The sequence below is a fragment of the Alligator sinensis genome, unplaced genomic scaffold (genome assembly GCF_000455745.1).
Source record: "Alligator sinensis unplaced genomic scaffold, ASM45574v1 scaffold869_1, whole genome shotgun sequence".
In the NCBI taxonomy this organism is placed as follows: Eukaryota; Metazoa; Chordata; order Crocodylia; family Alligatoridae; genus Alligator; species Alligator sinensis.
Genome location: NW_005842159.1, coordinates 215,517 through 241,835, shown reverse-complemented (window position 1 = coordinate 241,835; position 26,319 = coordinate 215,517). Strand labels below are relative to the sequence as shown.

Sequence of the window (26,319 nt, the reverse complement as noted above, 5' to 3'; positions counted from 1 at the left end):
CCCCTGCTCCCCTTCAGCGTCTGCCTCTGCAGTGGCAGCATAGCAGCTCGGGCCATCGCTGCCTGCTTTCGCCGATTGCCTCCCTCTCTACTGCCTCCCTCTGCCACTGGTTGCCCGTGGTAGGGATGAATTTAAGACTACCCTTCAATAATTAGATTCCATACATGGAAAACTTATAAATGTTTGATTTTGTTTTAAAACAAATTTATAAGTTTTCCATGCATAGGATCCAATTACTGGGGGGTGGTCACTTGAAATTCAGGATCATCTTGGATTCAGGTAAATACAGTATTTCTTGTATTCAACAAGATTTGTAAGGCTTAAGGCCAAGACCATTAGAACTGAGATGGACAGCACCCTAGATGACACCAAAATTCCTACCTGTTGTTATCTCAAGCAGTCTTATAAATAGGGATATGAGACTCGCTTCCTGGGATGGACTGTGAAATTCTGTATGTGTTGGACCTTTGCCCTATGCTTCATGGATAATTGAGAAATATGGAGGATAAAGAACTCGGTTCTGCATAATTTGATCATTTATTCCACTTTTTCTTTCTGTTAGGTTTTCATAATTTTGAAAATGTATTCAGATAGTTCCGTATAATTGTTTATAAAACAGATTTCCTCAGGTTATACCTTGATATGCTCTTATAATATATGATAAGGGACTGAGGAAGGTTTAAAGACTCTCTGCCTTATGGAAAAAGACGCTCCTGGCAGCAGGATGGAACCCAGCAAGGATCTGGACCGGTCTGCTTCGCTCAAACCATAAATAAGTTCTTTCAGTAAAAATTAGTTTTACACTTTCCTTGGAAAGGACACTCCAAAAAAAGTGGAAGGAGAAAGTAAATCTACACAACCCCCTGCTATATTTACTCAGTTCCAAGATGAGGGTTTTTTCCTACCTTCATCAAAAAAGCTTTGTCTTAGAATTGAGTATCGGACTTCTTCAGCTTAGAGTGTGAAGAGAAGCTATGCAGGAAGCCCAGCTGGACCAAGGACAGCATCAGGTTCCTGCTTGCGGGTCTTGACATGCAGGTTCCTGCTTCCAGCGTCTTCTCCCTGCACCATCTCCCTCACTTGCAAGGAGCTGGACAAGGAAGGAGGAATCTGCTTGTTGCTGCTGCATCCCCAACCCAGCGAGACTCCCTGCACAGTATCTCCCAACTGCTCCCGGCTGAAGCAGTATGACTCCCAGCTGACACAGGCACAGGGAGAGCCCCATAGCTGTTCCTGACCCACTTCTGCCCTGTGCTGCAAGAAGCAGCTATGCAGTGAACCTGGCCGAGCCACATGCAGATTCCTTGTCCTAGCCTGCTTTCAGCCAGCGGGGGAGACTGGGGACAGTGGAGGGGGCAGCCAGGCAGGGAAGACAGAATCTATGTCTGGTAATCTGGGCCTGAATCAGTTGAAGAAAGCATCAGAAGGGAGGCAGGTGGCAGGGGAGGGCGGGTGGGTGTATAAGAGGTAAGGGGACAGGTGGCAGGGGGGCAAGGGTTCAGGGTCAGGCATCCTGCTTCCCACGCTGTTGGACCCTCCATTCCCACTTGCCCCTATGCTGCTGCTTTCCTGTCATAGAAGTGGGGGGGAGGGGAGGAATATAAGAAGACCCCCCCCCAGTAATTAGATTCTAGATGTGGAAAATTATAACAAACACAATTTTCCATATCTAGAATCTAATAATTGAGGGAGGGGTCATCTTAAATTTGAAGTTGTCTTGGATTTGGGTAAGTATGGTACATGTAGCAGACCTAGCAGTCAAGGTACGCTATGCCTCCTGTCATGCCTTGCAATCGAGTGTAAATGCTAGGGGGCACACTTCTTCCCAAATAAGTGTGCAGATTTTCTTTCATTGGGACCTATAGAAACAGACACATGCAGCTCAAGATGTGCTATCTGAGCAGTCCTTGAGGATTACTGCAGGCCTAGGGGATAATGCTTATGACCAAATGAGCATCAGTCGGCATTTTCTTGAGCGTTTTTCCACTCTAGGATCGGGCAGTAGAAAGAAGGTGAAGAGACCACTGGCTGAGTGGGCACAGACATTATCACCACTGGTTATCTCAATATCTGCAAAACACCGTTACATAAAGCATTGGTACTGTTAGCCTCAGAGTTGTCCACCTCAGTGGTGATGACCACAGTACCAGATGCCTCTGTACCAGTACACCTTTGGCAGGTTGATAAGTTTGTCTTTTTCAAAGATATATTGTAACCTAGACTAGGGATTAGCTAAATACTGTCTGGAAGCTGGAGTCAGCCTGGGGAACCATTGGTTCTGACCCACATTGGGGGTTTTGGCTGTGTTTTGGCAACAGGGAACTTCATCAGCAGGGAGAAGTGGCAGCACTAATTCCACAGGGCAAGACCCCAGTGACCAAATAACAGCCAGTTTATATAATGGAGTTGATATGTGATGAAACTGGATCAGTAGTTGGGCAGCTACTTGAAATGCACTCTGGGCTCTAGCACCAGCCCACCTCAGACCCAAGTTGGATCATTCTGGTCCGTGACCGTACAATGTTGCTGGCTGCTGGTCTAAGCAATAGTTATCCTATAGCTCATGAGTGTGCAGCTAAGGAAGTTCAGTCTAGGCCTTTATGGTGCCTGGTTCTTTATCAATGTTCTTTCCTCATTTACCTCTTCCTCTGAGTTCTCAGTATTGCAAAATTCTGTCTCATCATATTTACATTGTATTGAATTGATCCTACACTACAGCATTTCATGGTCCTGAAGTACAAGCTGTGAAAGATTTCCCTGCCCTCCTCCTATATTGTTTCGAAGATTACTGCCACAGTTTATTATAGGATGTTGAAAGGGGTATTTTGTGGCTGTGTGGGCACATTGGAGTGGATGCTACTGTGGATCTTTCAGGGCTTAACATCTGTTACATGGTTGCCTACGGTTTCAAAGATCTGGACTCAGTGATCTAGGTAGGACTGGAATGGACTGTGTTCTTGAATACAGCTGAATAAACATGCTTTCTTATTGCCAGGCAATTCAGAAAGGGATTAATATAATTCCAATAACAGTGCCTTCAAGCACACTGTGATGTTCTGCAAGGGTTACCTCCTAAACTGGAATCAGTATAGCTGAGTCTGCATAGCACTGAGTAAGCTAATTGCATGAGAGCAGCTGTGTGAATTAGTCCTCCCCAAACCACCATGTAGACATGGCTATATAGCGTTTGTTTTAGAAGGTAGCATGTACAGAACAGCATGACATCGTCAAAGGCACCACTGCCAAATACAGTGAGTTTACCATCAACATACGATCTATCTCTCCCATTGCCATTCTAATTCAGAAGTATACAAATCTAAAATTACCTGTGAAGTCTACTGGACTCATTTAAATGCACTTTAATTGCAAATGACATCTGTCATTCCGGGGTCTGCACAAGTACATGATGGCAACAAAATTTTAAACATCTCGCGTTTTCCCAGAGACTGTACAGTTCATTTCACACAAATGTGAATTCCTTCAATTTCTGCTGCATTCAATACAATAAAAAATGACATTTATCTGCACAGAATAAAGCATACAGAACAAGTATACAGTGCTTGTAAAATTAGTTATTGATGCAATCCCTCAACCAATATTTTCCCATATCATTTTTCTATTTCTGAGTATTTGCTGGAATAAATCATTAGCTTTCCCCATTATTTAAAGTAAGTTTTAGTAACAATAGAAAAGTGTCATCTAATTTCTGTTCTTCCTGCCTTGGTGAAAGTTTATTTATAAAATTATAGATATTAAGCAAAAAGATTTTTATCACTGTTAGTAATTTGTTACTATCATAGCAATCACCTGGGACCACAATTTTTGCAGTATGAAATATAAAAATAATGTCTTTGCACTGTCAATCTAGGCCAAATCCTAGCGTGGTTACAGTTGTAATGAAAATTTTTCTAATATTTATGAAATTTGTTTTTTTGCATTTATTTCCATGCTTAAAGCTGATTCATAGCTCATTCACAGTTGCTTCTATATCAATGGTTCATCATAACTAATTGTGAGCCAGTCTAAGGGATTCACCTAATAAATTATCTGTAAAATTGGCATCAGTCTTGACACTCCTGTTTCTCTCTGTTTTGGTGATTTATTCAAATATTTTCCCTATGTTCCATTAGAGGTAAATTAGACATTTTGGCAAAGATCTTTACATGTGTCTGCTACCAAAATATTAGTCTCCTCTGGATGCTTTCAGCCATATGTATTTCCACATGGGCTAACCAGGCCTCCAGAGTAGCCTAATTTGTATTTTTTTGCTTTATGGCCACATATGGAGCTTACGTCTGTAAATTTACTAGGATTTGAAAAATGTTACCTGACCAAGCTTTAGTTTTGCTTTTATTAAGTCTGACAGAGACATTCTATTTGGGGAGTTATCTTTGCAGCCAAATAAGATATATACATTTTTCTTTTAATGAAAGCTTTAAGTTATACAGAATTTGAATACGCCATACAGGCTACATGCTATACAGAGTGAAAAGGGCTAGCCTGAGGCCTGCGTGTTTGACCATGTCATAGTAATGGTAATTAGAAAAATTATATATAGGGACATATGTCTGCTGTATTATACTTTCCAGTAACACTCCTTGCAAGCATCTGGTCTTGCTTTTCTATCTTTCTATACAGTGAAAGTCTTTAAGCTCAGTGTATGCTTATTACAAATTTGTTTTGTGTTGTTTTTCAAATTGGGGACAGTAATAGATGAAAAACAGGAAAAGGGGGAAAAGAAACATTGCAAGTATAGTAACAAACTTTTCCACAAGCATGTCTTGTGCTTGTCTTTACTGTCCATTGTACTGTCTGTCTGTCTGTCTAAACGATGGCTACAACATGGGACTAGGAAGTGTCATAACCCAATGATTTTTAGTGCCTTGGCACATTGGAATTTTCCCGCCACATGGAGCTTTCTTTGCACGGTGGATTTCTCAGCTGCAGAGAGAAATCCCCGGTGCAAAAGAGTTCCTGCCACACGTATGCAAATTGGTGTCCCATTATTGGTCAATTCTAAATTATTCCTACGTGGCGGCTAGCAATTGGCTCGCTAGCCGTATAAAGGTTAGAGCAGTTTCCGCCCAAGTTGGAGGACTCCACAACCATCTCGTGGGGAACTCTGAGCACGCTGTGGAGCCTAGCGAACTCCGCGTGTGTCTTGGAGAAGGACATAGAGGCCTGATCAGCTCTTAGCCACTCCCCGTCATAGTGGAAATTTGACGTATCCCCCATGTGAAGCGCTCGTGGAGTCGTAGATCAACGACTCATCTCGGTTCGGTGCGGTTCGGAAGAGATCTCACTTGTGTTTGTTTGTGTGCAACTGCAACTCAAGCAAGTTTCCTCCCTGCACTGTGACCATCGGCAGTGTAAGTAAAGCTTTCTTTGTAAAACCAATACGCTTCCGTGCCTAACTCTACTCCGTCGTGGAAAAACCCCACCTGACGGTCCGGGCTACTGGCCATAGCCTTAGACCGACCCTCGGTCCCGACAGGAAGATTATAATGATAATTAACAGCAACGATTAGTTATGCATTTTTCTTGATCAGTAATATCAATAACTCTTTGAGCACTAGGAAAGTTTTGGAGAACTAGAACAAACCTGATGGCTCAAGGAGAGTTAATGAGATGTCCTGAGTAATTACAGGCATGTCAATCTGACATCAGTCCCAGGAAAAATAATGAAACAGCTGATATGGGTTGCAATTAATAAAGAATTAAAGGAAGGTAACATATTTAATGCAAATAAGCAGGGTTTAAAGATAGCTAGATCTTGTCAGACCAACTTGATGTATGTCCATTGCAAAGTTATTTTGATGTTTTAATATCTGGAACAAAAGTGCAGGGGAGGAAAAATAATGAAAAAAGGAGTATTGCAAGTGCAGTAGCAAGCTAGTGGAAAATTTTCTATTCATCCATTTTGATAAGTTTACAAGTTTGACTGCTAAAGATCAGTGGTTTTCAACCTGTGGAGCTGTGAAAGATGACTGTGATCAATTAAAACTATGTGAATACCCACATTTACTATTCAAAGGGGTCCGTACATCCATTTGAAATTTTTTAGGGGTCCACAAATTAAAAAAGATTGAAAGCCACTGCTAAAGATAATAGTATTGATGTAACATGTTTACATTCCTGTAAGGCATTTGGCTTGATATTGTACAACATTTTAATCAAGAAACTACAAAGACAGTATGGGGCATAATGGAATTAATTAAAGACTAGCTAATTATTAAATCTGAAAATATAATTATAAACTGAAGATCAGTGAGAGAGTATATTTTAGGAGCCCTGTGCAATGGAATATTTTTATTTGTATTTCAATGAGCTGGAAAAAAAAATATAATCAATACTAATGAAATGACCCCAAAATTGGAGAAGTAGTAAATAATGAAAATGTCAAGCCACAGTATTGCTTGGTAAGCTATAAAAATATGCTTTTTTGTTCAACAAAAATGAAAGGCTGCATATCTTAAAATTAAGATTGAAGGATGGTCTTATTAAATGGAAGACTATCCTGGGAAGTACTGATTCTGAAACAGACATGGGGGTTATGATAGATAATCAGCTGTACATGAATTTCCAATGCAATACTGATGGCTCATATAATCGCTGTATTTGATCAAAATGAGTCCAGTACTGGAATACTGTGTCTAAATCTGGAGTTGCCATTCAAAAAGTTTTTTGAAAAAATGAATGTTTCAAAAAATCATCACAAGAACTAATAAGGGACTGGAAAACATGCCTACTAGTGAGAGAGACTCAAAAAGCAAAATCTGTTCAGGCTGTCAAAAATAAAGGTAAAAAGGTGAGTTTATCACAGTGTGAAAGTATCTTCATGGAGATCAGAAATTTAATAATGTAGAACTCTATGGTTTAGCAGATGTAGGTATAGAAAGATCCAGGGGCTGAAAGTACATGAACAGATTGAGACAAGAAATGAAGTGAATATCTTTAACAATGAAGATAATTAATTAAGCATTGGATCAATTTACTAAGGGTCCACCCCTGGAAATTTTTAAATCATGATTAGATGTATCCGAAAAGAGGGATTAGTTCAAGGAAGTTTTGTGGCCTGTGTAATGCAGGAGGGTCATATAAGATTACCACAATCTGTCTTTATAATCTGTGAATCCATTAATTAAAATGTTAGATTTTGGGGTTCTTGTGCATTTCTACTGTTTACAGTATGACCTGGCAAATCACTTAACCTCCAAGCTTTAAATTGCCAATCTGCAAAATGGCTGATTTTGCAGTGTCATGGGGAGCTATGTCATAGGGAGCTTGTATCCTAATTTTTGTATAATGATATATCCAGATGACAGGTGCTATGCAAGCATGTTATTAGCAAAACATGCAGAATTACTGTATTATATTTCACTTATTTCCACCCTTTCTCCTTAATGTCCTACAGTCAAAGCAGATATTATCTGATGCACAAAAGCATTCTTATATGAGCTTGATATTATATAATACATTTCAGGGAGATGGGAACAGAGCAGGTAATTTTTATATTACAAATTATGAACATAACTTGCTTCTCAGTCCAGGGCATTTAAGTAAACAACCAGTTTAAAGAAAGAGTGACAAGTCTTCTCTTGGGAAGAAAACTAAAACATAATTTAAAGCCATAAACTGTCAACATTTAACCTTTTCTGTTTTTTGGTTTTCTGTTTTGTGGTGTGATTATTTGGAAGTGCATAGAGCTATAAATCCATATATAGACAATGTCAAGGAAGATCAAGCTATCTGTGCTCAAAGCAGAAAGTCAGAGCAAAACTCTACAACAGATGGTCTTTTCTTTCCATTTCATGGACACCAGTTCTCACTGGGCAATTCATTATTTTCTACAGTTGAAGCAGCTGTGGATTACTGTAATTATGGATTTAATATATCCCTGACAGTCCAGTGTGAATACTAATTCAACTTTACATGTCTCCTTGGAACCAGGTTAATTTCGTCCTGATTATATGACTTCTGATTAACTAAAGACTTTGTAAAGCTGGTATTGCTTAAGTTTTTCTCCTGCTGTAGAATCAGTTGTATACTGCTTGCAGGATGACAGTGATGTTTTTAGCATATGTTTTTGTGAAAGCCATAAAACTCCCAAGTGTTTAATACCCTTTTACGTAGCCCATTTTGTAATGAACAACTTGTTAGTCTAAAATTCTGAAAACTGTTTTTGAAGGTTTCTAGTTTAAATGCACATTTATCAACTATAAATGGTACAGTCCTAATGCACATTGAATACTGCATCAATATAAAACAACACATTTTTCTCTAGTTAAAAATAAACTAGAAACTTTAGCAATATGCTAGGTGCCTAGTGCTATATTTTTCTGTTTAAGACTGAAGCAGAAACAAATGTAATTTCATTGGAATGAATTAAAAAACAGTCTGTAGGGTTGTGAAACAAGCTACAGGACCAGCTAACAAACAGCAGAACTGCAAAACAGAGGATAGCTTGCCTGGTGGAACATCGAGACCATTAAAAATTAGAGAGGGTCATTAATACCTGTGGAATAAAGAGTTTAGAAGGGATCACGAAGATTATAATGAACCATCAAGTCAATTGACTCACTCAGCACTGCCTGACTAGAAATGCTGCTGCTGTCAAGCAGCTAGTTTTAAATTTTGGGTGGAAAAAAGAATCAAAGTAGGGTGCAGGTGCGCTAATGCACCCTTCCTGAATCCACCCCTAGTCATAGGTATTAAATTTAGAATTCCTCATAAGCTGTAAAGTAAAGGAAATATAGCACTAGCTTTGGTACTACACAATTTGGGATGTACAAGCCTCAACACCTGCAAATAGTCAGAGAAAAATGGAAAGATTCTTTACAACACTCCAGAGTAGCACCATTAAACCATTCTGGAATGCACTGGTGGGATTTGTTAGGCTTTTTGGCTTTTTCTCGTTGATGATCTGACAACTTTTATGAAATGGGTAGACTCATTCAGACAGATAAATTGTGTGACCGGAGAAGGCAAAATATGCAGCAGAGTACTCCAGCAAGTCAAAGCCTTTAAGTTTCATATTAAAATGTTTTGCTAAGAAGCAGTATGTCTTTTATTCGAAATGTGTGAAATGTATACAGTTCTTTCACATTATAAATAGGATCATTAAAGGTACTGGTAAATGTATTCCAGGTGAAATCCTTTATATCAGGAGTGTTCAATTGGCAGCCTGTGAGGGTTTAATTTGTGGGCCCACATGCTTCCGCCTAGCTGTTGCTCCCCTTATCCCTTGGGCTGCAACAGCAGCCAGGACCTCCAGGCTCCCACTCCTCCTCTGGCTTCCGTTCCCTGGCCCTGCCGCAGGGCAGTGATGCAGCACAGCTCCCGGTTGTAGATAGCTCAGAGGCTGGGGACCTGAGTGTTAGGCTGAGGCACCTGCACAGTGCACAGCATGGGAGGCAGTGGCTCATGCTGGTGCGGCCACCACAGCGTGTTGCCCTGGCCACTTAGAAGCTGGACAGGCCTGCTTTATATGTACACTGTACTGAATGAATTTGAGTGAATGCAAAACAAAAGCTAAAACTTCTTTAGTTTCTGTTTCTTAAACCGTGAAGATTTGCAGAGCAAGAGCATTTGGCATTTGTAAGAATTTTCGCTTACCAGCTTTTTAAAAGCTTTTCAAAGTTTAATGGGGGAGTTGGGAAAGTAGAAGAAAATATAAACTGAAAAGTTTTCATGATTGAAATGACCCCACTTAAATAAAAGCATTTAAGATGATGCCATTCCAAGCTGTTTTTCTTGATTTTTTTCCCCCCCCATCTCTATCTCTAATGAAATGAACTTACCAAGTTAAAATAATTGTTTCATACCTCTTGCTAGAGTTAGTCATGATCTTGAGATCTCTAACATAACATGGGAATAAAGGGAACTTTTTCAAATCAGTGTCAAGAGGAGCTTTCATGAAGCACTTTTTTCCCACATGACCTTTAAAATCCTTTCAGAAGAGTGCAGACACAAATAACAGGGTGATAATCAACAGGATGAGGTCCTTATTTCTTAATGATCCACCTTTTTAGTTATCTCTATGTTGGCTTATAGAGTTTTAAGTAATATTTGAGACAAGGGGAGGTCATTTAACTTAGCAAGAGTGGGAAGCAGTGCCCAGTGCAAGGAAATGGATTACTAGAAATGTGACATTAAGAATAGGGAAAAGATACAAAGGGTTCAGTAAGGAGGGAGGATATATCATCAGTCTTGACTGCTTTACCCTCTGCTTCCCTGTATTAGATGATATAATAAATCACTTCAGTCTCTTATCTCTACTTCTGCCTGTAGAAAAAGAGAACCTTGCTCATGTTGCTTCCCTGTGCCTATAATGGTAAAATCATTACAGTAATTCTCTTCCACACAGTGCTCCAAGTTGTTTATTATCATTTATGCTAGGTCAATGGTTCTGTATATTCCATTTTTGATCCATTGTTAAAACAGAAAAGTGTTCCAGATCCAGTTATAAAGTGGTTGGTATGGTCTGGTTATGGAAACTAAAGGAAAAGCCATGTGCACATGATAGAGCAGACAAGATTCTAGCGTGCTAACTTGAGACACCAGAATAGTCTTCAGAAAAGTTTTTGGCAAACCAGGGAGATATGCAGAATTTCTTTCTTCTAGGCTGGTGTCTGCCTTACTGGTACAGGAATGACACTTTAAACGCCAAGTAATAGGCCCGTGCGAATAGGGGAGTATTCAGTTCAGATTCGGCCGATTGGGAGGATAGTGATTCGATTCAGAGATTTGGGTCACTGTCCCGAACCAATTCAGCTGAATTGGCTTCAAGATTCAGTGCTGATTCAGACAGATTAGGTGATTTGGCTGTAGACTATAATGGGGAATCACTGAAATACCTATAACTTTGTCATTTTTGGCAGATTTGAATGACAACAGCAGGGGTGGTAGCTCCTTCTGAGGGTATGAAGTGTGCCAGGTTTCAAAATGATAGGTTCAGGGGTTTTGGGAAAAGTGCACCTCAAACTGTTGAAAGCAAAACACATGTCATATGTGTATTAAGGCAGAGTGGGATGAAAACAGCAGGGATGGTAGTAACAGGGGGCCTTCCCAGTGCTGGTTATCTCTTAGCCCACCCACCTGTTTTTGGGCCAACCACCCACCCCTCTTACACCTGCCATGCCTTGATGGAAAACCAATTCAGATGTTACCCAGGTGGGAGGCTGCACATTTAGGTGTCTAGAGGTTACATCCATTCTGCAGCTCCGTACCTTCCGTACACTGCAGCCCATGCCTTGCAGATTGCATCTTTCATCCCTTCCAGCTATGGCCCCCTTTGTGGGACCTTTGGCTCTCTCATCAGGGCAGTCAGAATCACAAGCCTCTTGCTCTGGGCGTTCCTCACAGTAGGCCCCTGACCCCCCCCTTGGGTCCTGGCCCCAGCATGGACCAGTCAAGGGTACCTCTGATATCTTTTATTAGACCAAGTGAATAGTTGGAGAAATATATCTTAGCACACTTTTGGGGTTTAAAAACCCTTTGTCAGGCTGAGGAAGCATCTGCAGTTAGTGTGCGTGCTCTTCCTGGATAGAGTGAATAGTAAAGAAGCTAGAAGCTGGGCTGCAGGCAAGAAAGCCAGTCAGTGAAAATATAAATTGAGGCATCAGGGGGTGAGAGACAGGCTTGGGGGGAGGAGCAGGGGAAGAGGGATGTAGCAGGTAAAAGTGGAGAGGTACCTGGGGAGTCAGATGTCGAGTAGGTTATAGTGTGTCATAAATCCAGCGTCTGCCTATATTGAGTCCATGAGTTAGGAGGTTGATGAAGTGAAGTTCATAGGCTCGTCTGTTAAAAGCGTTTTGTAAATTCAGAACAAGCACTGAACCTCACTAACCTCATCACCAGAAGCAAACTTCCTACAGCCCAAAACACATCAAATGGATCCAGACCATGCCATGACAAAAAATGTAAAACCTTCCAACATATCTCCAGTACCTCACAATTACTACGCCCCACAATAGAACCATCACCACTTCTGGATCTTACAGCTGCACCTTCAGAAACATTATATATCTCATCCAGTGCACCAAATGCCCTGATGGACAATACATAGGAGACACCAAGCAACAACCGCGCACCAGAATGAATGCACACTGGAAATCTGTTACAGACAAGAATACCCAACTATCTGTGGGGGCACATTTCTCACAAGAAAGCCACTCTGTCTCCAAACTCTCAGGCTTGGTCCTCAAAGGGAATTTACAAACCACTTTTCACAGATGAACCTATGAACTTCACTTCATCAACCTCCTAGATGGAAAAACTCAGGGACTGAATACAGACAGACGTTGTATTTATGACACACTATAACCTGACCGACATCTAAGTCCCCAGGTACCTCTCCACTTCTACCTGCTACATCCCTCTTCCCTGCCTCCAGCCTGTCCTTCACCCCCTGACACCTCGATTTTACATTTTCAGTAACTGGCTTTTTTGCATGCATACTAGCCTGTGGCTTCTTCACTATTCATTCCATCTACGAAGAGCAAGGGGCCTTCCTAGTGCAGGCGAGATCTTGGCTCACCCACCTGTTTGAGCCAACTGCCCACCCCTCTTTCGTCTGCCATGCCTTGATGGAAAACCAATTCAGATGTTACCCAGGCGGAAGGCTGCCCATTTAGGCTCCTGATGTCCAGGGGTCACGTGCATTCTACAGCTCCATACCTCCCCTAAACTGTGGCCCATACCTTGCAGATGGCATCCCAGGCAGCTAAGCTCACATGGAGCCTCACAACTCCACTGCAGCCAGCAAGAATCAGGCCTCTCAAAGATCTTACAGGTCTGGGATTTCCAAAGCCAGGACTGCATGTGTGTGGTGGCTGGAGGTTATAAGGCGCCTCCTACCCACCTTTCACCAGGGAGGTGTGGAGTCCTGGCATTTCTTGGGGCCTTCCGTACCACCAGCAGTCCCACCAGGCCTCCTGACCCTGGCAGCTTGCAGTTTTAGGTCATGCCCGGGACCTGGAGCCTCCTTCTTCCCCGTAGTCACAGCCCATACCTCCAAATATCTTGCCCCCCTTAATGCTCTGGTGGAAGTAGCCCACCACCTTCCTGCATCTTGAAATGAGCTGACCGGTCGTGACAGCGCCATCACTGGCAGCCCTGTCTTCTATCTGTAATATAGTGCAAAATTGTATCCAGTCCTTTCCAAGAAGAGAGACTAGCAAAAGAGTAAAGAGGCTGACTAGGTAGCCAGCTGCATCCAGTACCTTTCACATGCTGTTGCTTCCAGACAGACAGCTCACAAAAGGGATAGAAAGGCTTCACACAGAGCCTTATATGCTGTTTCTACATCCCTCCCCCAGAGCACTGTGATTGGAAGGGAACTCAGGGAAAGATCACAGTCACTAGCCAGCTACAGATGTCAATATCAGAGCAGTCTTTCCCCTCCTCTTCCCCCTCCTCCTCCCCACTTCTCAGTTTCTGTTTCTCCACAAGACTGCCTTTTCTGAATTGCTGAATCTTTTTCCGAATCTTTTCAAAATCGATTTGGATGCTTCAAATCGATTTGGAGCTTTTTATGGGTCTCCCGATTCGATTAGATTTGATGATTCAGCTGCCGAATGGAGCCAAATCTTCTCCAAATCAAATCGGCAACCGAAGCTTCCTACCAAATAATAAGGCAAGCTCACTCGTTTTCCCCAACAAGCATCATCCCTCTATAGACAATACCTATGTGTAGCTAGTTTCTTTCTCTGTGCCTCCTCCTAACATCTTGAGAGTTAAGATGACTGATAAAATAGTAACATGAAAAGTCACACTATCAACTGTCATGTAGATTTCATCCTCTTTGTGTGAGGGAAGATTGCACAGCCATTCTCAAGTTTAGTGTGAAATCATTATTTCATACGCTTAACAAAATATATGTGGAAAGATTTCTCTAATAGTTAATGTTGTTTCTTGCTCACATAGCGTTTTGTTTTGTTTTGTTGTTTAAAGCTCAGTGAAAAATTCAGTGCTTTCCATTTAGGAGACAATAATATCATTGGAAGTTCTGTGTGCGCATGAAAATAGCACCCCCATCCTAGCTCTTTGTTTAACCACCATGTAAAACCTTGAGATCCTGGCTATCAAAAGCCATCTGTTTATGAAGGCGTTCCTCTTTACCCATATTAAAAAACTGTGGCAAGAATTTAACTTCAAAAAGGAGCAGTGTTTAGTTGTTTAGTTCTTGTTTGTGTGTCTGTGTTCTTGAGTTGTGGGTTTAATTCACAAAATCAAACTCCATGAATTCAAAAGTTGCTGAAAGTAATTTGAGCACTTGATAAAAATAATAATTCACCTTCAAGTGCAGACCATATATGAAAGTCTGAGTTGTTGCACAGTATCAGGTATCCTGTTATAATACTGGGTAAAAAAACATGCACGCACAGTAAAATTATACTGTGGTAAGGTAAGTAACATATTTATTGACAGTTAAGTTATTATATGCAAGATGCCTGAATTAGTAGGTGGAAAATATACATTCATATGATTTACCTGCTGGTCTTTTTTTCTCTATTGAATGTTGCCATTCTATCTGGAAAAATATAAGGGGAGGAAGTCTCCACAGCATGGAAGTGGAAAGTTTAAAGTTGATTACTTCTAGCAGATACCTTCCTTTTGGCCCAGGCAAACTTCTAGTTTATTTGGTGGCAGTTATGTAGCTCAAGCTAATATTTCCTCTTATAAATAAAACTGATGATTCTCATACTTATCATGTAGATGAAAATATCACTTTCAGAGTGTTTCTCTTATTGCTTAGTGAAGGTGCCAAACTAATAGTAATGAAAGGTGAAGCTGTCCTGCCAAGAAATGTGAAGAAAAAACTGAACATTGTCTTGATCCTGGGGAAAGCCTGAGAATCTTTGAAAGGAGTGAAATGCATAGCAAAAGAAAAGTAAAGTGTAGGAAGAGACTTTTTAGGTGATCCATCTAAGGGTGCATAATTAGCCCGTAACAGAAAAAAAAACATTTCAAGATAAAGCCCATGTCTCTTCTCATCCCACCCAACAGATGCAGTTAGGCGGACAGGGGTAATTAGAAATATACAAAGTATAAACCATCATAAATTTGTGGCTTTGGCTTTTTCTTTGCAAACTATTCGGGAAGGAGCCTGGGGCTTAGGGTGGGCAACCACAGTGGAAGGAACTGTCACACTGCCAGTTCCCTGCATGGGTAATATGTGTTTATAAATTATGGCCTCCCTTCCAGCTAATTAGATTATTCAATTGCTTTACATGTTAGCATGCTTATCTTGCCATAACTCGTGTCTGAAACAGTAAATACAGCAGACTCATTTTTCACAAGCCTTGTAGGGTGGGTTTGCATTTGCCTTCTTGCTAATCACATTACGTAATAAAATACCTTGGCCAATTTTTATATGTAAAACTATTTATGAGTCTGCTTGTCAATTGTTTTCTTCTTCTGTTTACAAGCAACTATTTTACTTTTCTGATCAGAGGCTCTCTCAAATGTGTTTGGAAAGGCATGTAATTCTGTAGATGATGCTAATGTTCTGCTCTTCCTAACCAATTCATCTATATAGCCAGCATTAACATGGCCAGCTGTTGCCAGGTAAGAATGAAGGATGGAAAATAAGAGTTTGCAATAATTCTCATATTCACATCTGTTTGAGACAGTTTTCCACAATTCTGTTTTTATTCTGTGAAGTGCAGTTTAATGAGACTTGCCTTGTTGCCCCACAGGCTTTTGGAAAAGTGTATCGAAGTGTCCAGGTGTCAGAAATAGCCTAGATCATTGAATTTGCTTCTGTGAAAGGTTTTAAATCTTAAACATTGAACAGATTGGCAACTCTAGCTGTAAAACCTTTTGAGGCATAACAATCTATGGAGACTGTGATGTAAATGTAGCAGCATGTAACTTTCCTATGCACATGGTTTGACTTTCACATATCAAATACTCTGCACTTCTGTAGATGGATCTCTCCTATCTTGCTTCTTTTGGTATTTTAAATTTTTGGGGGCAGTACCACACATAAGTATGGGAAAGATGGGCGCAGAATCCAAAATGTGAAATACTAAGATACTTGGTATATATGAGGTGCTTCCATTTTCCTGAATTGCACATTAGCAGTGTTTGAAGATCTCTCTCAAGTGACCTATTATAATAATGCAGGAGGACTTCTCTAATCCAGCTGCAACTTGCATTTTTAATAGATTGTAGAACAAGCTTAGTAATTAGCTTTCACTCATTCAACACAATGATACTTCTGAACAATCACACTGCAGAAAAGTCAACCAGCCCTCAGCAATCACTTAGTTTTAAGTATTTTTGGCCTGAATATAGATCCTTCATCAAGCAAAAAATGTTGACATGAATAAATTAACCCTTTCTCGGGGACACTGATTATTCTTGGGATTCAAGTTATTATGCAAAGGAAGAAGAGTATATTTCTATGGTGAACTTAAATGTAGGTTTGTTCAAAGTGAGCAGAAAAATATGATTTGGTGAATAATCTGTTTATTCCAAGGTACATTTTTCAATTGACTTCACATGTGTAACAGTATGGTAAAAGACCACTGAAGTTCGTGATTTTTTTGTGAAAATTTGCTGTGGTAGGCTTTTTGGAGAGGAGGAGGAACCCACTGGAGGGTTTTGTTAGGGTGACTGTATTTGGATCTTGGGGAGCACTGGATTTGCAGCTGAATAAAGGCTTTTTTCTGTGTCTCAGCAAAGCTGCTGACCACAAGGCAAAATGATGTATTAAAAGTAACATTGCAAAATGCTTAGGTAAGCAGCTTAACGATATGATAGTGTGTAGGATACATGATTCCTTGTGTAAGGAGAACAAGATGCAGCCCACCAGCTATCGTCAGGAGATAAAGCGGAAGTAAGACCTTGGAGGTGAAGGAGGAGTCAGAAAGAGCCAGCAACAGAGGAAGCGGAGGACAAAGTCTTGAGCATGCGCTCTTAGCAGCAAGGCATGTAAATGAATGAAATGCATAGGCAATTCCATGCTAATGAAACAAACAGTAAACAGAGGCGGAGCTTGAGATAGGAGGAGATATGGGTGGAACAAAGGAGGGGCAAAGGTGGAGTAAGTGTTAATGAGCATGAACCAAGGTGTATAAAATGTGAAAAAAACTAATATTCACTGGTGCTCCCCAGTTTCACAGTCTGTGTATCTCTGAGGGAGCTCACCCAAAGCTGTCTCCATTTTGAATAAAGCTGTTGCGAGCAGTGTGTACTGGTGTTTGCTCCCTGATTGCTCTGGCTAATGAGTAACAGGATCCATGAGCAATTGGATCATCATCTCCCTACCTGTTGGGCGCCACATGGAGTCAGGGTCTAACAGATTCTAACTATTGCATTTTCAGTTATTTGAAGTCAATGGCTAGAACCCTCACAGGAAACAATGGGCTGTTTTACTTGAGGGACATTAATTTGCATTTCTTGGTTGTTGATTTTCAGTAGTGATCTGTTTGAGGAGAGAATTTAGAAGTAGGTTTCTCTAAAATACATTTTCAGAAAGTTACCAGATTTCATCAGTTTGCCAGGTCCAAGTGCCAAGAACTTCCCAAATGCATAAAACAAGGATGTCAGAGATAACCAAAATAGGATCCACAAACTTGTGTTAGAGGGAGAGGATTAAACCGATGCATGTAGTAGTGAGAGCTAAGTCTATTCTATATTGATCAGCATATAGTTGGCACTCTTCTACACTGTTGGCAACTGTCTCTAAATTTACAGATACTTCATAAATAACCAGACTAAAAACATCGGTCCATAAATTCCATTAAACAATGGTGTCATCTGAAAAAACAATAAGCAAAAGCAGCTCTGCAGAATCAGCTCTGTGGTCAGTAAAGAAGCTGGAAGCAGTGTTGAAAATAGCGCACAGCAGTGCCACATAGTGTCCTGGAGGAAGCACAGCACACTGAAGGTAGCTCTCAGGGCTTTGTGGCTCATTTCCCTACCCCCAACAAAGTGTACTGGTGCTGGTGCTGCCCCTGGTACTGCCTCTCATCTACCTGTAACACTACTGGGTAGCATGTAGGCAGACAGTGGTCCTTGTTTGGGGGTCCATGGTGGGACATGGAGAATGGAGCGGGGAGGCGGTAGGGCCAGCATGGTGCAAGCTGCAGTCAGGGGAACCAGGGTGTGGGGGTGAGTAGGGGACCCCTGAGTGGGGCCAGCAGGTGTAACCATTGCTGCAGTCAAGTAGGGTTGCCAACCCAAGGTTTTCCTAGATTCATAGATTCATAGATGTTAGGGTTGGAAGGGACCTCAATAGATCATCGAGTCCGACCCCCTGCATAGGCAGGAAAGAGGGCTGGGTCTAGATGACCCCAGCTAGATGCTTATCTAACCTCCTCTTGAAGACCCCCAGGGTAGGGGAGAGCACCACCTCCCTTGGGAGCCCGTTCCAGACCTTGGCCACTCTAACTGCGAAGAAGTTCTTCCTAATGTCCAATCTAAATCTGCTCTCTGCTAGCTTATGGCCATTATTTCTTGTAACCCCCGGGGGCGCCTTGGTGAATAAAAACTCCCCAATTCCCTTCTGTGCCCCCGTGATGAACTTGTAGGCAGCCACAAGGTCGCCTCTCAACCTTCTCTTGCGGAGGCTGAAAAGGTCCAGTTTCTCTAGTCTCTCTTTCTTTTTGCTGTTAATCTGCAAACTTTTATTACAAGCTTTTTTTTTCACTATGGTTTCAACCTGGCCCATATCCAGGGTCTCACAAAAAGGTTATATTTTCATGGTGTAAAATATATGTCAGGGGGAAAAAAAAAGTCTTGGGTTATCAACCCTGCTCTGCTAGCTACCACAGGTCTCCTAGGCCCAACTGTGTGCGCTTTGATAGAGGATTTGGTTGCTACAGGGTTATTCTAACAGAGGTTCTGACTGAGGAGGTGCTTTAGCTCCGGACATGCCCCAGTTCTGGAAGACTCAGTCTGAATGTGAACATCGCCTTGAACCCCAAATCCCTCCCACCCAATACATCTTACAGAGTTGTCTGCTTCTCTTCACTGTCCTGCCAAAGAGTGGCTTATCTGGGCATGAGTTTGTTCCCTTGCCTTTTATACATAGTCCCGACTATCAAACAAATGAATCACAAGGCTAGATCCTGTTTAATCTTCTTTTATTTTTTATTAAAGAAGTATAGATGATATAGCTGTAGACTTTTTTGGATGGAAAGTCTGTCTATGTGAGTTGCTTACATACATGATTGTTCAATGTAATGGTGTCCAGAAGTTTCTTATCCTGTAGGAAGGAAATAGGGAGGATCAAAGATTTTGTCATTTTTCATAAACAGTAGAGAAAGATATTTTCCAGTTGTGTATCAAAAATGCTGAGGGGAAAGGGGAAAGCATGAGAAATATTTTCTCAACTGTCTTTCAGAAGAAAGCATTATTTCACCTGATTTATAACCTTTGGTGGTATAGATAGGGGCTTATCCAAAGACATTATTAATGTATGTCTGCCCCCTGTAGAAACTTGAGCTTTCTCAAGATCAGGCCAAAATATTGGGTTTACCAGAGGTGAAAATTAAGTTGCTACACAGTTGTTTTCATAAAACTCATGAGAACTTGAATCCTTATTGCATTTAATTTTATAGATTGATTGGTGGAACTTGTTGCACACAAGATAACAGGGAAACATTTGCTTTATCGAAGAGGCAGGTTGGAGTCAAAGCACCATACTTGAAATTATTCCTCTCTGTTATAAAACCTAATTCTGCCCTCAGACATGTACAGTCTGACATACAGAGGACTGAATATTGACATTTTCTGAGGGTATGCCACATAGTAGCTCCATTTTACAAAGCACAAAACTAAGGATTACAAGGACAGAAAAAGAAGGGAGGCCAGCTTGAAAAGATCTTAGGTGGTGGGGTGCTAGCCTTTATCGCAAACCTAGGTTCAAAATGTGATATTAGTAGAAATAGATTTAGTGGTTGTATTATGCTCCTTGTCTTCATCAACAGGGCAAGTACTAAGCTGTAGACAGCCCTTTCTGTGCGGGATTAAAATGCTTGAGGGTGTATGTAGGCAGAATTAAAGCTCATTAATTAAAGTGTGTAAATTTAGTGTGTGTGCGTGCGTCCCTGGCTCCTGTTCTTTGTCTAGCATTCATTACCAGTATCTTACCCAATTTCATGAGCACCAAAATCTCATACATATTTTTTAGGTCTTTGACTGAAAATGATTGCTTTATAATATGGACTTTAACCTAAAGTTGTATTTATTAGTACAAACAGCAATAGCAACAATTGAAATAAAGGCTTTCCTTTTACTGTTTAACACATTAAAGAGAACAGAGGTTTTAATGTTCTTTGATAGAACACAGTAGTACTTCTATGCCAGGAAAGTGTACTCATCCTGACTGTTTTTTCAGGAAGCTTGGAGCCAAGATCAGCTGTCAGAAGCTTAATGATATGTTGCTGTAAGACAGATGAATTTCAAGGTAGACCTAAGTAAATTAAAATGTGTGCTGATGCTGTTACTGTTGCCAGATCTCCATGTACATCCAGCACCCTGCAAGGGCAGTGAGACCTTGACTGTGCTAGAAGTATGACAGAATATTAGCCCTCTAATACGTTCACCTTGGTGCTGACAAAAAGACACATTTCAGGATGCTTGTGTGAACTTCCCTTGAGTTTGAATGTACATACTTTAGAAGGAATCTGATCCCTGATCTAAATTTATTACATAACATGATTCCATTTTTTTATGCTATTATTTTTTAATATAATTTCTTCTCTTTACTGCTATTGCTCTCATACATTCCTGTAGTGAAGATGGCAATTGAGTGATTGCACATGCTGAAGCTGGAATGACTGTGTTGCTGATGTGGTAGCATTTGGTTGACTTGGCACTTTGCTCAGAAGGCAAGCACCGTGCATCCGAGATCTGTGTGCTATAGAAGGCCAAATCCAATCCTAATCTATAGTCTCCCAGGTAGTAGTACAAAGTGTTACTGTCAAGCCCCTAAGAAAGCCAGTTCTTTTTTAAAAAAATGAAGTGCTGTTCAGTAGAACTTGGAAAAGTAACTATCTCATTTGGTTCAGTGAAGCATGAAGATATTTCTTGCTCAAATGACAATATTTCAATTGTTTTTAAATGAGTAGGCAGTGTGATTTAATGAAATAAAAGAACTAAATTGAATTAAATAAAAATTCAGATTCTAGTACTGGTTTAAGAAGTTCCCCTCAATTCATTTTAGACTCTTCCTTTGGGGAATCATTTAAATTTCTCTAATCCCTTCACTCATCTGCAGGTGTATAAAACACTGCTGTTCTGCATCCATGGAATTCTCTTTAGGCCAATGACCTAAAATTGTTTAAAAAAAATATGCTTCTGTTTATTTTTAGCTACCTTTTCCCTAATGTGACCAGGCCTTACTCGTACCTTACAATAGGAGACAGAAAAATGTGATTTTAATCATGTTGCCTTGATCAAATTATCTTAATATCATTTGAACAACATCCTCAACCATCCTTATCCTCGCTTCGTAAGTATTTAGTCAAGCCTGCTTGATGCCGAAGTTATATCTACTCACTCAGGTCCAGCACACTCCTTCAGGATCCAACATACAGGTTTCCCTCACCAACCGCTGGGTTTAGGTTCCTGAAAGTTCCCATGGTTGGCAAGACAAAAGACTTATTGGAAAAATGGCAGGTGGTGGGGCTGATGCACAGCCGTGAAAAACCATGGTTACTCAAAACTGCATACTGTGGTAGCCAAAATGGTATATAGAATATTAAGTGTGGATACTCAAAACCGTGGTTGGCGAGAGAAACCCCGTACCCAAATAGTACATCTGCAACCATGTCACTATATGTCTTAATCTAAGAAAAGGGCTCTCTAATTTAAGTAAATTTATAGCCATTGTGATTGTAAGGGAAAGCTTAAAATGATCATCAGGGTATATACTAAAGGCTCCATAACCAGATGGTAAATAAAATAATCTGAGCAGTATTTTTAACATCTCCATGATTTAATTCAGTTGCATTATTTTGGAGGCCTATGTCATGACTAATAGTTAAGAATATTAGGCTTCTTGTTTCCTGACAGCCATCATCATGCTTCTGTTTAACACTGTCTCATTCTTGCAGGGTTATTTCTCACATCCTCAAAGTCTTAGTCATGTTGAAATACTGGGGCTGCTAGTCCTTTTGTAGCTGTAGCTGGTATTGGGCCTTATTATTGGCTGGCTAGGCTGAATAAGACTATCTCCCCACCATCAGCTGTAACAAATCGCTTTACCTCAAAAGAAAACAACTTTAGTTAACTAATACGATTGACTTAAGATATTCAAATCTTCAAGATGTGGAATTTTTCTGGAAAAGTGAAATGAAAGAAAGAATCCAATGCAAAGAACTGCATGATGGAGATTTGACTAAAACTGAGCAGTGGGATTCTGCAAGTGAATGTCCAGGAGCTTTATGCTCATTTCCAGCAGATTTCTGCCTTTCCCCTTACTCAAAGGCTGGAACAGGAGAAAAGCAATAGAATGCAAGGGAGAGCATGTAAGTCACATGTATGGTACAGAAACATGACATCTATTAAGCTTGTATTTGGCTCAGGTTTCAGGCATCTCATCTGACTTGTATTGATGGTGAAGTTATATCAGCTGAAAGTAAATGAGATGTTTGTATGCTAGTGGTAAGCATGAGAGACTTGCATCTTATTCAGGAGGAGCTTGGTTGTGGGTTTGTTTCTATCCCTCAAGGAGCTCCAAGTGCAGTCATCATCAGATGCCATGTTTGAGGTAGGTGCAAACATCAGCTTTGGGACTCGAAGAACAGCAGAAAACAAGTAAAGTTGGAGCTGTATATTTAAAAAAAATATATTAATTACTTTTCATATCTGTACAAATCTGTTCTTCCAGTAGTTTTAGTTTCAGCTATGAATTTCTAAACATACCGTACATTTCCTTTTTTTTGTCGTAAATAAAGTAGTTTATTATTAGTCAAGGTTCCTTTGGGAAGAAAAAAAAACAGAACACATTGCACAGGGGTTGGCAGCACTTCCAGAGAGGCAAGCCAAAATTACCCAGCTTGGTTCAAGGCTCAGCCAGCCCTTCCAACCCAGCTGCTGACACCTGCTTCTCCCTACCATCCAGCTACTGCAAAGCCACCAAAATCGTATGGAATGACTCCACAGGGCAGATACAGCCTGCAGGGGATAGCTTGACAACCCTGGCATAGAACTAAAATGTTGTTCTATGTCAAGTGCACGCGTCAGATAGCTTTATCGTTAATATATAAGTTTTCTGTTTGTTTTTGGTCCATCAAGATGCCTATTTCTTGATACAGGCAATCCCCGCTTAATGCTGTTTCACTTAGCACTATTTTACTATAACACTCATTTTAAAGGAATACCTGATTTCACTTAGCACTCAGCGAGTTTCATTATAATGCATGTGGTCGCCATCTTGAGTCTTTAAAAACAATTGTGGTTGCCATCTTGGGTCATCAAATATTTTCAGTTTCGCTTAACGCTCGTTTCACTTAAAGCTCAGTTTTTCAGGAACCAATTAAGAGTGCTAAGTGGGGGTTGCCTGTATGTGATTGGATGGTGGTCACAAAAATAACGGTTTTAGTTTCATCATGCTTATTCTGTCTTTTATTTAATTTCTAGACATTGCTAATTATATTAGAAGTTGATAAATTGATGTAGGGTAGCTCTTGTCAATATTTGCATTCCCACCCAGATGCTACTTCACTCCTTCACTCTCCCCACCCCTCAACCCGCCTGCCCATGCACCACAACCACACCACCACTCACTCCCCACTTCTGCCACCACCACCATTACCATCCCCTGCCTCACTACTTCTGCTCCCGCTGCCGCCCTTCCCCTACCACTTCCCTACCTTTCCACCCTCCCTTTGCCTGCCTAGCCACCCACCACCACCACTTCCCCACACCTCCCCTTCCTCCACCCACTGCTGCCACCGCTACCACTTCCACCTCCCCTGCCACCACCACCACTTCTCCTGCCCACCGTCGCTTCCCTACCTGCAGGGCTAGGGTCAGGGCCTCCCATGGGTGAGGGTGGGAGGGCAGTGTGCACTGCCCCCACAGGAGTGAGCAGGGCTCAGCCCCATGTGAGCATAATAAGAGCAGTCCTGGACAGGGACGGATACAGTATATTAATAGGCACCCATCCGCAAGCCAAATGAAATTGCCTGGCAGACTGTATTTTGCCCTTCCCTGTGCTAGGATCATTTGCTTGTGATACCTTAATCTTAAATCTTCCTTTTAATCACTTTCCAAGTTATGCACTGATTTGCTAATCTGGACTACTATATTTGAACAGTGATTACTTTCTTGCTATATTAGAAAAGAAAAATGTGAATGCATTTTATGAATATAGTAGTTATTGATGTTTTAAATTTCTTGTGGCATCTGCTATAAGCTGTAATATTTAAAAGCTTCGGGGTTTGTAGGTTTTTCTTTCCTTTCCTCTTCCTCCTTAAAAAATGGACATGTGGGATCATACACATTTTTTTTCAATAATGTTTCAGTTTCTATTTTAGGCTCCCCTACTGATTTGTTTTTAGGTCACCCTATAAACTGACTGATTCATATGTTCTTGGTATCAAACAGTATTAATGACCAGGCAGTCTGCCTGTTTTTCATAAGATTAAAAACAATCCAATTTTAATTTCCCCTTTTAAGAATAGCACCTCAGCCTGACAGTAGTTTCTTTACATACTAAAAATATAACCCTTTTAAGCTTTTTTGTGTGAATCTTTCAGAAAAAGGTAACTAGAATAAATGCTAAAGCATTAGATCATTTTCAAATTATTGTTGGTTTAATTCAGCAAGCTTTGAAGGAACTGTATAGTTCTGATATGAATTATGTATGTCTATTTTTGTTGTAAGAAGGGTATTCCAGCCAGAGTTTCTCCTTTAAAACATCTTGCTATGATGCCTATAAAAATCTTGACAACTATTTGTCTGCATGTATTCTGTAACTACTCTCTGTTGTGTTCACCAGTAACACTTTGTTGTTTCTTTGCGCTCCCTCATCTATCTGTATCTGTTATCTCCCTTACACTTGGTCTCTGTCCCAAAGGATTTACAGTCTGTCTTTTTGTTCTACGTCTGTACAGCACTTAGTCCAGTGGAGTGCTGGTCCAGGGATTGAACTGCTGTGTATTCCGAGGAGGAGGATAGTCTCCTGTTCTCTGATACCTTCTCTTTAAAATAGTCTCTATAAGGATTATATTAAAAATATTCCTATGGCCAGCATACAGTCTTTTCTAAGGAAAAATTAAGTAATTATATCTGAACTTGATAATTATGTTGTGAGACTAATCAGACACTATGTAGTGTATCTTTTTGCCTTACAAAGAAATAAAAAAAAAAAAGAAAAGAAATATTAAAATCTAGCATTCAGTACATTGGGCTTATTTAGTAAATGTATCTACTTTTTGCAGGGGGAGGGGGAATAATTTAATTCATTCAGCACTGCCTGACTTGCAGAGGAGTTGGACATAACTTCAGTGATATTTTAAGGCTGTAATTTAATCAACAGTTAACTTAGAGAAAATAAATATAAACCTTGGAGTGTGCATGCTAAACTCCAGAGGTAACTTCTGGTCAGTCTTAGGCTTGAAATATCATCTTGTTTTTTGTTTTGAAACAGGCAGGGGAGCCCAAATACTGAGCAAAGTCTGTGCCACATATTTCCTTTCCAGCTGTGCTGGTTATCAAAGAGGCAAAAAATAGATGCCAAGAGAGAAGGTTTTTTCTGTTTAAGTGAGTATAGTATTAATAAAGGTACTAGCAGTGGAAAACAGGAGAGAGACAAGCTCCCAATCACAGCCTCACCCAGTGTCTCAAGCTTTATCTGAAGGGACCATATAATGTCATTGACACTCTGGGTCCACTAAATCTTTTTTCCTGACACTAGTGACAAGAGAAACTCTTGGTTTCAGTAGCAACTGATTTTAGTAATATAGATGCCTGTCTAGGGGCAAACTCTATCATTACTGACTGTCAGTTCAGTTTTATCTTGGGACTCTCTAACTTGGTACAACCATGCCACCTTGTGTTAATTTCAGTTTCTTTATGGCCTTGGTTGAACATAAAGAGAATGAAAAATAATACTTTTGCATAGTGCTCCTGAATCCTGTTAAAAAGCTAGTACTACTTTCTTTCCAGATATGGGTACATTTTAACAGCGGCCAAAGTGATTCCTTTGTATGATTTATAAGTAGTTTTAAATTCAGGGAAAAGGTACTAATTTCTAAGTTAATATTTTTAAAACATAGATGGATACCATAACAAAATTAGCTATTGTTGTAAACGTCTAGTCAAGTGTGGGTAATTGATACTGAATTGCTGAAA

The 26,319-nt window shown here is 40.5% G+C and overlaps 1 protein-coding gene and 1 long non-coding RNA gene across 3 annotated transcripts in view; one reads left to right on the top strand and one right to left on the bottom strand.

The window, feature by feature from the left end:
- PPM1L (protein phosphatase, Mg2+/Mn2+ dependent 1L) overlaps positions 1 to 26,319 on the top strand; it is a 217,595-nt gene that overhangs the window by 121,529 nt on the left and 69,747 nt on the right. The gene's annotated exons all lie outside the window — the stretch shown is intronic.
- LOC112550592 lies at positions 21,978 to 24,098 on the bottom strand. The gene is made up of 3 exons (XR_003094523.1): positions 23,980 to 24,098; positions 23,343 to 23,521; positions 21,978 to 22,788 (listed from the first exon to the last, which is right to left on the bottom strand). It is a non-coding gene; the product is annotated as an uncharacterized LOC112550592 (long non-coding RNA).